Below are 13661 nucleotides of genomic sequence, written 5' to 3' on the forward strand. Positions count from 1 at the left end.
AGATGGACTGAGGTACAGAATAATCGGACCAGATAAATCAAATCGGTTGACGGCCTGTATAAGAAAGATGGCTGTCTTCCTATTTGTAGCGCAGTATAGTCTCGAAGAAGTTTATCAACATTTCAGACGTCCCTGCTGCCTCCATCATCAGAACGATGGCCCCCTCGTCTTCCTGATGAAGGAAGCAATACGCACGTTTGAAACGTCGGTCAGTATCTACCAGGCTACACGGGGCAGCAGTTGTTTTCAAAAGCAAATCTGTGAGAATAATGAGAGAGACCAGACACCATTTAAAACTGTGAGACCACGATATTTCGCCTTGTTGATAGGCAACTCGCTTCGGGCGGACGCCTGTCTTGCTGAGGGCTCCGTCCCTGGAATTCAGGTCCAGCTGGGAATGACGAAAAAGTCTGGACACACCTAGAAACGCGTATACTTCGTACATCAACCTTCACCAATAACAAGATACATTCACTAAGCCTTCTGTGGGCTTTGTTTCGTTTGGTTTCATCCGTCGGTGTCAGTTTGGTTGCTAAGCGATCATAAAAGTTTTCATTAAGCGAAGCGATCAATGTCCACTGTTCCTGCGTTGCTTGGCAACAATGCTTTTGTGCGTTAAGCGATCGCTGTGGGACGCCTCTCTGGTAAATAACACAATGAATATGGCGTCTTCTGGCTTACAGCGCCGCGTAGTCTAGGTAGAAGTTTTACGGACGTTTCAGAGGTACCTTGCTGTTGCTTCCATCAACAAGGCTGTCTGATCATGGGGCAGCTACGACCTCTGAAACGTCCGTAAAACTTCTACCAGACTACGCGGCGGTACAACCCAGAAGACAGTCATCTTCAGACTAACGGCTACGGAAACCTCAAATCCTAGAAATAATATAAAACTGGCGAAGGAAACGAATATTTTTCTAATTGTTTCTTTAGCGTCAAATGGAAGTATGATTCTGAATGATGAATTAGGAGGGATGTTGAAGGAAGCTGTCGTTGTCAAAAGTAAGGTATTATAGCAGCATTTGTCTGGACAGACTTTGGAGTACGACGTAAGACATCCGGCAGAGCGTCAAACCTGGGATCTCCACGTACAAGCCGCATGAGCGCCACATCCGGTGGGAGCGAACAATGGATCGTACTTCCTGCTGGGTCGAGGAGTGCCTTGAGCGTATGAACGCACAGGGAATGAATGGAAGAGACGGATGAATGCGCCATAGAAATGTTGAAAACAGCTTAAGGATGCAGAGAGGGGAAGGAAACTCTCGGCCGCAAGCCACGGCTACTTCCGGATTGCATCGTGGGACCCAGGACATTCTTTTCCGCTGCGACTGTCAACGGCAGGCGACGTGTAGGCTTACCTGCAACACCGCTTAACGCGATTTCTCTCGTTTCTTGCAGAACAGAACGAACGGCTGATTGTTAGCCATTGGTGGTTGGTTTACAAATATGGCGTTCGAAATTTCGCAATTCGAGCGTCTAGTTTCGTGACGGGCGGATTACTAACATCGTTCAAGCCAGAGCACATAACCCGGATTATTCCGCCTTCGGTTTTCGCGTGTTCATTTACGGGAATGTCGCCGTCTATGAACCACGTCATCGCCTCGGAGGCCACGTGCTTCCTATGGAAAATTAAACCACAAAGCAATCGATTAAATTCCACGAAATTTTTATACCATTCAGTTCATAATATTTTATCACCCTGAAGATGAACGAAGCAGAGGCAAACGGGTTCTAGCGACAGTGCGTTGATACTTCTCTGGACTTTATTCGTCGTTCAGTATCGTAAAACTACGACGTTTCGGGAGGTGACTGTACTCCCGTCTTCACGTAATCTGTTGGGTACCTGAACCAGGAATTGGGACTAGCCTCTTAAGACCTAAAATTTTACGGGGACAGGTCACACCCCCTACTCTTCAGCTACGTCGCCTTAACTGACGACACTGTCTTCAAAATCAGTACCAGGGACGGCGTCGTGGCTAAACTGTAGTCCCGGTGAAATGGCCAGAGATTCAGTCCGACTGCTGAGGGACACATACTTAGTTCCTAGGCCAATGCTGATGAGAGGAGCTTAACCTACAGCCCAGGGAGTCCGATTCGATTCCCAACAGCAACAGACATATCTTCCTGTCTGCGTTCAGGCGGAGGGTTCTACCCAGTGAGATCCAGAAACTCTTTCCGTGGGGTCAAAGCGGCCGGTGAGAGAACTTGGCCACCCACAGCTCGTGACACGGTCGGACTTTTTTGCAGAGGAACGAACGACTTTGCCTTCAACTTCCCTCGACCTGCTAAGCCTTCAGAAACCGCCACGTGCAGTGCGTAGTCCCTCATTATCAGGATGCCCGAATCGTCGTCTTCGGTTCAGTTGAGATGCTGAATCAGGAGATCAGAGACACTTCAGCACCTGTTATCTCGCCACTAACATTTCACTAGTCGTCAACATTTTATCATTTTTCCTACAAGTCCGGTTCATCGTGTACGCTGTCCGTTATTCGCCCGCGTATCGGCTTCTGATAAAATTATGTAAATATTTTGAACGTTGTTACTCACTTTCTTGTCGTGTAGATACGGCTAACATGTTCAGAGAACAATGTGCGCTTTGTGATTCAGTATCCAAAGAGTTTCATCACTCGTACGAGTACAGTATGTCAACTTAAACCACTGAACCGATTTCTATGAAATTACGCACTGAGATTCTACGCGCGTTAAATGTTAGATGCCTCTCAGAGACCTGTACAGAGGCATTAATAACTTTAACAAAGGATATCAACCCCAGACCAATTTGGTAAAGGATGATAGTGGCAATTTGCTTGCAGATCCAATAAAAATTGTGAATAGGTGGAAACATTTCTTTAGCGAGCTCTTAAATGTTCATGATACTGGTGATATTAGACAGATTAAAATGCATACAGCTGAACTGTTGGTGCCAGAACCTAGTTTAGATGAAGTTTAACTAGCCATTAGGAAGTTGAAAAGTTATAAATCTTCAGGTATTGATCAGATTCCAGCAGAATTAATTAAAGCAGATGGCAAAGGGTTGCATATGAGGATCCATAAGCTTATTCAGTTAATTTGGGATAAGGAAGAGATGCCACAACAGTGGAAGGAATCCATAATTATTCCTATTCATAAGAAGGGGGGACAAGACTGAGTGTGGTAATTTCGCTGCTATCAACCTCATACAAAATTCTATCAAACATTCTTTTGGTAAGATTAACTCCATATGCGAATGAAATTATTGGGGATCATCAGTGTGGGTTCAGACGAAACAGATTAACGATTGATCAGATCTTTTGCATTCGTCAGATACTTGACAAAAAATGGGAGTTCGGTGGGACCGTACATCAGTTATTTACAGATTCTGTTAAGAGAGAAGTGTTATAAAATACTTTCATTGAATTCGGTATACCAAATAAGCTAAGTGAATCTAATAAAAATGTGCTTAAATGAAACCTATAACAAAATTCGAGTAGGTAAATATGCATCTGAGACATTCTTAATCAAGAACGGTTTCAACTTTCCGCTAGGATACGCCATCAGGAAGGTCCAAGACAGGCAGGAGGGTTTGCAACTGAATGGGACACATCAGCTATTGGGTGACAATATAACACCGTTATCATTACTAAGTGCATGCAGACTCTCATTACGTATTGTGGGTTTGAAGATATCCTCCCTCCCAATTTTTGCATTGAAATCTCCTAACAGAATTTTCATGCCAAATGTATCAAATACTGATTACAATTCTTTATAAAAGCTATCCTTGATATCATCGCTTTTGTCCTCAGTTGGGGCATGAACATTAAGGACAATGATGTCGCACCAACGTCCTTCCAAAATTACATAAGACAACCGGTCACTAACAAATTCTACTCTCTTAACTGCCGCCCTAATTCTGCTATGAACAAAAATCCCCGTCCCTAACTGATGATTGTCATTCCACTTTCCATAGAAAAATGTAAAATTGTCCACTGATTTCAGTGCCCCAGCCTTATAGAGGCTCCTAATGTTCCAAGTACCAAATCTCATGTCCTTTTTTCAATTGCCGTGGTTGTGCCTCAGATTGCAATACGAATTCCGATATATCGAAAGCCAGTCGATTAGCTGGTCGTATGGAAATATTCGACGGATGTGACAAGCCTCGGACTCTGTCTCAGCACTGCGCGCTTTTCTCATGGGAAGACAAACTGCCATTACAGGGTTCGTGAGAAGTTTCCACGGATGTAATTACACGAATTCCGCAGTTCATTCATATAATCTCCTCAGAGGTCCTCGGTTCAGATGTCGGAAACCTCCGTGTAACTTTTTTGAGGCCGTTTTACACTTTCGTCTCAACAAGTCGACAATCAAGGACGGGGCTGCTTGAACTTCGCAACAAATGAACGATAAGAAATTTGAGTATGGTCGCCATCTTCTTCATTTGTTAGGCCGAGACCTGCCTTGCTGTCTGCAACAAGATTTGTTTCAATTTCCGCCTCTATCGGTCCAAATCAAACCAGAATTTACACAAACATTTCAAATTGAAACCGCTCTCTTAAAAGCAGCTATTATTATTATTTAGTGTTCTGTCTGACGACAGGTCCATATGAACAGGATCCTTCCATCCTTTTCTCGGACTGGGACCTGTTCATATACGTTCTTGGCAGATGATCCAGAAGTGGTTTTCCATTGCCTTCTTCTGTGTGGGAATGGAGTAATTGTTGGGATGCCACGGAGGAAAACTCCGTGTTGCCTCTGTGTTGTTGGTAACAACAGTTTTATCACTGACTCTTAAAATATAATTAGTTTCGGACACACAGAGGCCTGCTTCACGAGATCTCTTGATCTGATGAAAAGCTACAGACCTCCGGAGATAAAGTAACTCCAATGATGTACCAACCCATAAGCGATTTCGCAGAACGCACATATTTTACTTAAAACGCAAGATAAAAACCAGTTCCTACGCGGAATTTACCTTTTGCAAAATCCGTGTTTTTGCCCGGAATAACAGCACATAAGGGCCAAACACACTTACGACGCGCGTACTCCACGCTGGAGGACACCTACCATCTGGCAAGCCTTCCTATCCTGTAGCATCTTACACGTTACTACCGGTCACTAGGATTCAGTAACTGTGATGAGGCATGTCTTCCGCCGGATATCCGGGAGGCGGGGGGACGGGTCTCAACCGGAAGTACTGCAACCGGAAATGGCACTCACGACACTTCCTGTACGTCACGCTACGAGAGAGAGAGAGAGAGAGATATTTGAGAAGCGGTAATAAGGAGACAAGTATTCCAGGATTCTAAAGGGAACTGTTATGAAGGGGTGGGTTACAACAGATTTTTCTTAACGCAATGAATCCGGGACAAATCTGTGTGAAGAGTAGAAACTGCAAATGAATAAATGAGTAGTCTAATTTGGACTTGTTTTAAATTTGCGCTGCGTGCGTTTGGGAGCAGGACACCTGGACTAACCGGAGGACGGAGAAAATTACGCAGTGAGAAACTTTATAATTGGCAATCTTCACATAAAACTATTGAATCAAAGAAGGCGAGGTTAGAGACACGTGTGGTAATCACTCCGCGGTCTTCTACGTCCTTACGTCTTACTTACGCTCAGGGACGAATGTAATTCATTTATAAGATAAAGTTGAAAGTTACACCGGTGACATTTTTCTATTGGCGGTTTATATAACGATGATGTCAGTAGCTCATACCAGGCCGTATGACGTCTAATGCCATGATTAATAAATAATGAATTGCAAGGAAGAGATAAAGTTAGAAAAACCGGTGTTACAACCGAGATTCGAACCCGGGATCACTAGAACAACAGCCCGAATGCCAACAGCTCGTGTTTGTTGACGGACATTCTGAACGTCGGTATAAAATGGGGATGATCGACACATTCTTGCCGAGAATCGAACCCCGGTCGTCCAGACAGTGCCCTGTCCCAAAACTGATGACGTACTAATGAGGGTCGAGCCGTAGCTCAGGTGATCGGTCGATTTTTTGTCGTAGGGGTTGTTACGGAGCGGGGTAAATGTTTGAGGGACTGGTTTCTTGTTTCGAGTTTTAGGGTTCGTCTTGTTGGTAAGTAATTATGTCGCCATAGATCGGCACTTGAACACAACAACAGCACATGATTCGACTACAAGCAAAGATTAATTAATTAATTAATAAATAGATCACAGATTAAGACGCCAATAATATAAATCCCACAAGCAAGAAAATTCAGTCGAGTTCTTATCCTTAAAATCTATTTCGTTGAGGCCAATTCTAAGTATTATTTGCAAATCTGAGTTAAATGAACGCAAAATGAGGAGTTGTGTCCGTTCGCATGTAGCATCTCGAAAACTACTGGACACTTTGTGTTTATAAATCAAATATGATTGTAAATTGAAAATGAATTGGAGGAAATTAACAGCGAACTGCACATTCCAGGCATTTACCTGGACGGAGTCAGGAAATTCACGAACAATCAGTCAGAACGTAAGATTTGAGGTTCTCACAGCAGTGAGTATGAAGATTTCTGTCTTCTGGGTTGTTGCGCTGTGTAGTCTGGTCGATGGTAACCAACGTTTCAGAGGTCATACTGCCTCCATCATCAGAGTATGAAGAGTTCTGTCTTCTGAGTTGCTGCGCTGTGTAGTGTGGTCGATGTTTACCGACGTTTCAGAGGTCATACTGCCTCCATCATCAGGGCGATGATGACGGAGGCAGTATGACCTCTGAAACGTTTGTAAACATCGACCAGACTACACAGCGCAACAACCCAGAAGACAGAAATCTTCAATCAGTCAGAACTGTCCTACTCGAGACCTGAATTAGACCTCCTCCAGAAAGAAACACTCAGTCGTGACCATGTTAGTATGCATATACACATGTTTACACGTGTTTATGTACTTCACATAGATAAGCAACTATTGATTCAGAGCAGAAAAGAAAGGGCATTAGTAATGAATGAAACATCAGAAGGACGACGACCATTAGCTTTAGATCCATGTTTCTCTTCTGTTCCATTTCGTGACCGAAGGGTCTCCCCGCACGACCAGAATTATATTACAACATTTAACATTGCTTCCAGTAGAATCAGCGACGGCTTGGAAAGCATTCCGGAAACCTTATAAAAGGTGTTAGGGTGGCAACGATTGGAGGTAAAGCTCCAAGGAATTTTAGCTCCGGTAGAAGATGGAATCAATTAGTCGTCTTCACACCCCGGTGAAAGGACACGAATTGTGGCCTCCTCCTCCAAACAGAAAGCACATTTTGGGCGAAAAGAGAATTCCAGGTATAATCTCGCAGCCCATTCTCACCGGCTCCGTTCGTTTCAACTTCGACAACGGACGACGTAACAGCGGAAAGGTCTGGTCTGTAGCAAGGCTGCACGTCGTGTCGTGGCAAATGAACGCTGGATGCAGAGGGCGAACGGGGGAGGGTGGAGATGAGAAACGTAAGAGACTAATTCAGATTTGTGATCCGAAGAGACCGTTTAAGTGACCCATCGCAAGGAACTGCTCAAAGTGACGATATCCAAAGTCATAAAATATCACTTACTTAAAAATTAAACGAATCTACTATTTTATTTGTTGGAAGGTTTACAGAAATGTGTAACCCAGAAGATCTTGACACACAAGGGAGGATAACATTAATACACATCACACTGAAATAACATGGAAGGTTGTGGACTGAATTCATCTCGTTCAGGATTGACAGATGGAGGACTCTACTAAGCATAATAAAGCTTTTATTTTCTTTTGAGGGGGGGGGGGGTTCCCATAAATTGTGAGGAATCAGAATGACGCGGTTTAAGGTAAAGATACTCACATTATTAACAAATTAAAATTGATTTAAAATGGATGACAAATTGAGTGGACTGGATAGTAGTTATTTATCTCTTCACGTGTAAGAACACAAAACACATGTTTCCATGCAGTGGATAGGGCTGTTGTTTTCCATTACAGACGGTACGAGGTTCAAATCTCCAGACTGAAATTTGTCGTTGGTTGTTTGCATCTTTACAGGCAAATGTTTAAAACTTAAAAAAAAAATACGATTAACAAATAACTCACTGTTTCTTCATGGCACGCCATTCCTGATTCAACACTCAGAACCATCACAGAAATCAGAAGCTTCGTTAATAAACCAAGAAGTAACACAGATTTGTTTTAAATTTTCATACATGAAATGTCATTTAAATGCATGTATCAAACATGTTCTCTTCTTTTGGAGAGAATTCCATGAACAAAGACTCAAAAATAATCCAGTAGTTTAGGGCAGCGAGGAGAGAATGATGGGCTGGACATGTAGCGTTGACGAGATATATTAGAAATGAATTATATCGTACCAAAAAAAAAGGGGCATGACGTCATACACATAGTTCCGGGGACGAGAAAAGCTCAATTGAATTTTGTAATGTCTGCCTGAAGCTCCCGTGTCTCTGCGCCAGAATCGGTGCTTTTTCACGTAAAATTAAATTTGCTCCGCAGTGCGTGGGAGGGCAGCTACCCCTCCGAACTTGCCAGTTTATCCACCCCCGTATCACATATACCTCTCAATAAAAACAGCCCCTCACTGAGGAAAAGCGTGGGAGGAAGTAGTTGGCATCGTGATCGCCCACGCCGTCTGGTATTCGCACCGGGAAACACAACAACGGACCAAGAGCGGACTGAGGTCAGATGACAGTACATCCGCAAGTCTTTCACTCGTAACAGCGTCTTCTCGATATCTTACTTCCTACTTCTTGGATCGAAGTCGTATTTCCTTTCGGACGTGACCAATCGGTAGTCTCTCCTCGTGGTAAGAAACCACGTTTCACGCAAGTGCGAAACAGTGGGTAAAAATACAGTTTTTGTAAATTTTAAAGCGAGGACAAAATATTCTCAACTGAGTGGTAGAAAGGATTCCCCAAAACTAAAAAAAAACTTCACTTCTTTGCGAACGTAAGTTTTGTTTCTGACGTTTCCGGTGTGAAATTACGTAGTACAGTAAAACCCCTCTAGATGGACACCCCTATATCCTGGACACCCCTTTATATTGGACACTTTTAATTGGAACCGGCGAATATCCTATAATTTTACATGTCCACAATACCCTATATCTTGGACACCCCTTTTGTTGTAAGTTGGACAGGTTCGTGCACTTAACTTCGATGCTTTTGAGGGAAAGTTTTTCAGTTACATATTTTGTTATTTTGAATTTCTGACTGATGAATGCCTCCTCTCTAGAGGATTGTCTTATGGACACTGAACCCAGCATTGGAATGCATTGCAAGTGTTTAACCATTCTTTTGCTGAACCCTTAACTGGACTACAGTATCGCAGAAGACACAGTTTTAACTCCATCAGTTCTGAGCTTGTATTTGAGTTCAGACTGTTAACAGAAATGGAATTTTTGTTTTTGCGATGGGGACGCGAAAATTAGTGGAATTAACTTTAGAAAATGTTATTGAGGCTGGGGGTGTAATGGGCAATGCATGGGAGTGGGCGTCAAAAGATTATTATTAATACTATTGTCATTAATTCTTAATTCAAGTAAGCCTACAGCAGTTTGTGTATGTAAGTAAATAGACCACAATCTGATTTTTCTCTTTCTCTGTATCTTGGACACCTCTGTAAGTTGGACACATTTTCGTGGAACCACAAGTGTCCAACTTAGAGAGGTTTTACTGTAATAGTGTAGATGCCAATTTTCCTGAACATTTTATGACACATTCTAGGACTGAAAGAGAAAAGTAACCCCTAGTGACCATTAGACATAACAAATATGGCTGTCTTCTGGGTTGTAGCGCGCTGTAGACTAGCAGAAGTTTACTGACGTTTCAGAAGTCCTTGCTGCCTCCAGCATCATCCACCTCTGAAACGCTGGTAGACTTCTGCACAGTCTACAGCGCGCTACAACCCAGAAGACAGCCATCTTTCATACTCACCACCGTGAAAACCTCAAATCCTAATTTGAGATAACAGTTTAATCTCTTCGGAGGAATTCAAAGGTTTAAAACGTTGAAAAGGTGTTTCTGCATAATCCAAGAGCCACAAATTGACCTGATGTAAACTTTGGGCTATTGGGATCACGTTCAGTTAACATTTAATTTCCCTCTGGAGGTCTGTATATACGCCATCGTAATGATCAGCCGTTATCATCACTTCACGATCGCCAGTACCACGCAGCATCACGTGTATTTTGTGACTGACTGCAGTCTGAAGGCTGAATATCTACCTAGAATTCACGTCACATCCTGTAAATCTAATATATATAATTACAAAGAATCTTACAACACAATGGGTTTAACGTAGACCATTTGGGAAACCCATGTGTGGATAATATTAAAATGTATCTGGAATAAATTGGGCGCGAAGGTATCGATACATATGACTCAAAACAGAGTCCAGAGCCAAACTCGTACGAATACGGCTTTGAACAGGTGCAGAATGTAAGTTTATCAGTTCTTCTAAGATGACCCATTTAAGAGAAGACTCATCAAATTAGAGTTGATCATCTCACGAAAGTAAGGCCTATATAGAATCAGTACAAACATAATCTGCAATGCAGCATCTTGTAAAGACTCTCAGTAATAAGGAGTTTCGAAGATACGAGGGTCGCTCATTAAGTAATGCCCCACATTTTTTTCCTCAGAACATATTTATTCAAGATGGCTCAAATTTAGTGACAATATAAATCAATGTTTCCTTTACACATACTATTTTTCCACATAGTCCCCATCAACTTGTACGGTTTTACGCCAGCGTGGAACAAGTGCATGCATGCCTTGCCGGTACCAGCTCTTGTCCTGTGCACGTAGCCATGTCCTCACTGCTTGAATCACGCTCTCGTCATCTTCAAATCTTGTTCCGCGGATAGCATCTTTAAGTGGCCCAAAGAGATGGAAGTCGGAGGGTGCCAGATCTGGACTGTAGGGTGGATGGGGTAGCACCGTCCAACCCAATTTGGTGATTTCTTCCCGGGTTCTCAGACTTGTGTGAGGGCGTGCATTGTCGTGCAGGAGCAAAATTTCTGCTGGATGCTTGTGAGGCCGAACTCGTCGAAAACGCTTCTTGAGGGTTTTCAGGGTCCTGATGTACGCGTCTGAATTGATGGTCGCACCTCTTGGCATCACATCCACAAGAATGACCCCATCACTGTCCCAAAAGACAGTCATCATGACTTTTCCGGCGGAGGGAGTTGTCTTGAATTTCTTCTTTCTCGGTGATTGAGGATGATGCCACTCCATCGACTGCCTTTTTGTCTCCGGCTCAAAGTGGTGTATCCAGGTTTCGTCACCTGTAATGATCCGGGACAGAAAGACCTCTCCCTCAGCATCAAAACGCTCCAACAATTCAGAAGAAATCGTTTTCCTTTGAATCCTGTGGTCTGCTGTGAGACTTCGTGGAACCCATCTTGCGCACACCTTCGAATATGCGAGAGCCTGGATAATTGCAATCACACTTCCATTGCTGACTGAAAGCTGTTGGGCCAATTGTCGAGTTGTGATGCGCCGATCCTCACGAATAATGGCATCCGCGCGGTTCAACATGTCTGGAGTGGTGGCTGTGGCAGGACGCCCAGAGCGCGGCAGATCACGGAACTCGGTTTCTTCACTTCCTGAAGCTTTAACTCTCTTAGCCCAGCGACCAACGGTGCTCCTATCGACTGCACAGCTTCCATACACAGCACACAAACGTTTATGAATGTTCACCACAGTTTCTTTTTCAGCAAAAAAGAATTCAATTACAGCTCGTTGCTTGTAACGAGAGTCGTTCACAGACGCCATTTTAACAGTTCACTACAGCTCCGCTATCGGTTGGAATCATTTGAAACTCCGTACACGAACGCGGGAAACATCAAATCTCAAGCATGTAAAAGTACACTTTTCTATCTTCATTATTGGCTGAGAAAAAAAATGTGGGGCATTACTTAATGAGCGACCCTCGTACATCATGCAGACGGTCGGTCAGATGGGCAGGGATGACCTCTCCATTACGTGTTCAGTTTACACACGAAAAGAGGATATGAAGAGGAACTGATGTTGCAATTGGATGCTGAAAGCCTCTGTCAGAAATGCATGAAAACTGAGGAGAAGAGACGCAGTGGATGAAGGACGTGAAATATCGATAGCCACGGAGACTTGAACGCACACGTAGGACGAGGTCGAGACAAGACTCGTCACTAACTAGTTACCATGTAAAACGCAATATCATAAACGTGGACGAGATTGGATATATTAAATCAATGAAGTCAAAGCTCGTCTAAATATTACGTATTTAAAAATAGAGTCCGTACCGCGAAGAAAACACAACACTTCACCATTACAAAGATCAACTGGTTAACCTTGTTTAAGGAAATAATACGACTAAAACGCTAATTAACCTTTGGAGCCGAAGCTCTTTCAAATGAAACTTAAGAATTCAGTCCGTACCGCGAAGAAAACACAACACTTCACCATTACAAAGATCAACTGGTTAACGCTGTTTAAAGGAATAATCGCTGTTTACAGTGAGAATCATACAAAATGATAGTTAAAGCAGGTGGTACACATAGTTACCATTCGGCGTTATTCAAATCAAAGCATTCTGAACACACGCTGTAACGCTAACTGCAGACGAGGACACTTTATGGACACGAATCGCTGTTCTGTCCGACTGTCGTGTAAGCCCGTATCAGAATTCTGTCACGTGACAATACGAGCCGGGGCCCAGTCCTTAATAATCTCTGAGAGACCTAGTCTGATTCCTCGAGGGTACCATGAATGATTCAAACACCTTCAGAGAATCTAATTAACCCCATTTTCCTATAAGGTCTTAACTTCGGGTATCGCGCACTTTTGATGAAAGCGTGAATGTGATTTATTCCCGTAACAAGACAAAATGAACACAGTCTCTTATTAACTGTTCTTCCGAGATATCCAAAGAACGGGTCATAGACGCATCACATAGACCTTGTTGAGAAGCTGATAGTCCTTTAGCCAGTCACTACGCGTACAAAACTCGTTTGTAGCCACAGTGCATCGTGTTAATTTCATTCACCAAGGCCAACATTAAACACACGACAGTTCTTCCAATCGAAAGTTTTCCATTTTTCCAATAGAATTCAAATACATAACATAACTTTTGAAACTGTAAACGGGAGCCTTCACAGGTACAATAGAGTTCAAGCTTTAAGCGAAGACACAGAAATTATAATCTCCATTGTGATTTGTTAATGTATGAATCATCAGTCGTCGGACGTAGGAGTAGATTCAACGATAAACAGAGAACATTTGACAGAATAATGTTTCTACGATAATTTATTTATTTAGTGTTCTGTCTGATGACAGGTCCATATGAACAGGATCCTTCCATCCTTTTCTCTTCTCGGACTGGGACCTGTTCATATACGTTCTTGGCAGATGATCCAGAAGTGGTTTGCCATTGCCTTCTTCTGTGTGTGAATGGAGTAATTGTTGGGATGCCACGGAGGAAAACTCCGTGTTGCCTAGACCACGGCCTTGCCCAACACAAGTTATAAATTCGGGCACCGCCGGGAATCGAACCAGAGACCCCCAGGATTACAAGGCCAGCGTTCTAACCGCTAGACCACCTCATCTTATTATTATTTAGTGTTCTGTCTGACGACAGGTCCATATGAACAGGATCCTTCCATCCTTTTCTCGGACTGGGACCTGTTCATATACGTTCTTGGCAGATGATCCAGAAG

General features: G+C 43.1%; 1 protein-coding gene across 1 annotated transcript in view; it reads right to left on the minus strand.

The window, feature by feature from the left end:
• Nucleotides 1-5177, minus strand: part of sty (sprouty signaling antagonist) — a 99437-nt gene extending 94260 nt beyond the window's left edge. The window contains exon 1 of the mRNA XM_087352034.1: nucleotides 5038-5177. The gene's annotated coding sequence lies outside the window, so the exon portion shown is untranslated. The remainder of the gene's footprint in view (nucleotides 1-5037) is intronic.
• Between the last annotated feature and the right edge of the window lie 8484 nt (nucleotides 5178-13661).

This window comes from Zootermopsis nevadensis, unplaced genomic scaffold, assembly GCF_977971745.1.
Source record: "Zootermopsis nevadensis isolate Lab colony 2312 unplaced genomic scaffold, Znev_1.0 Znev_ptg000020l, whole genome shotgun sequence".
NCBI lineage: Eukaryota > Metazoa > Arthropoda > Insecta > Blattodea > Termopsidae > Zootermopsis > Zootermopsis nevadensis.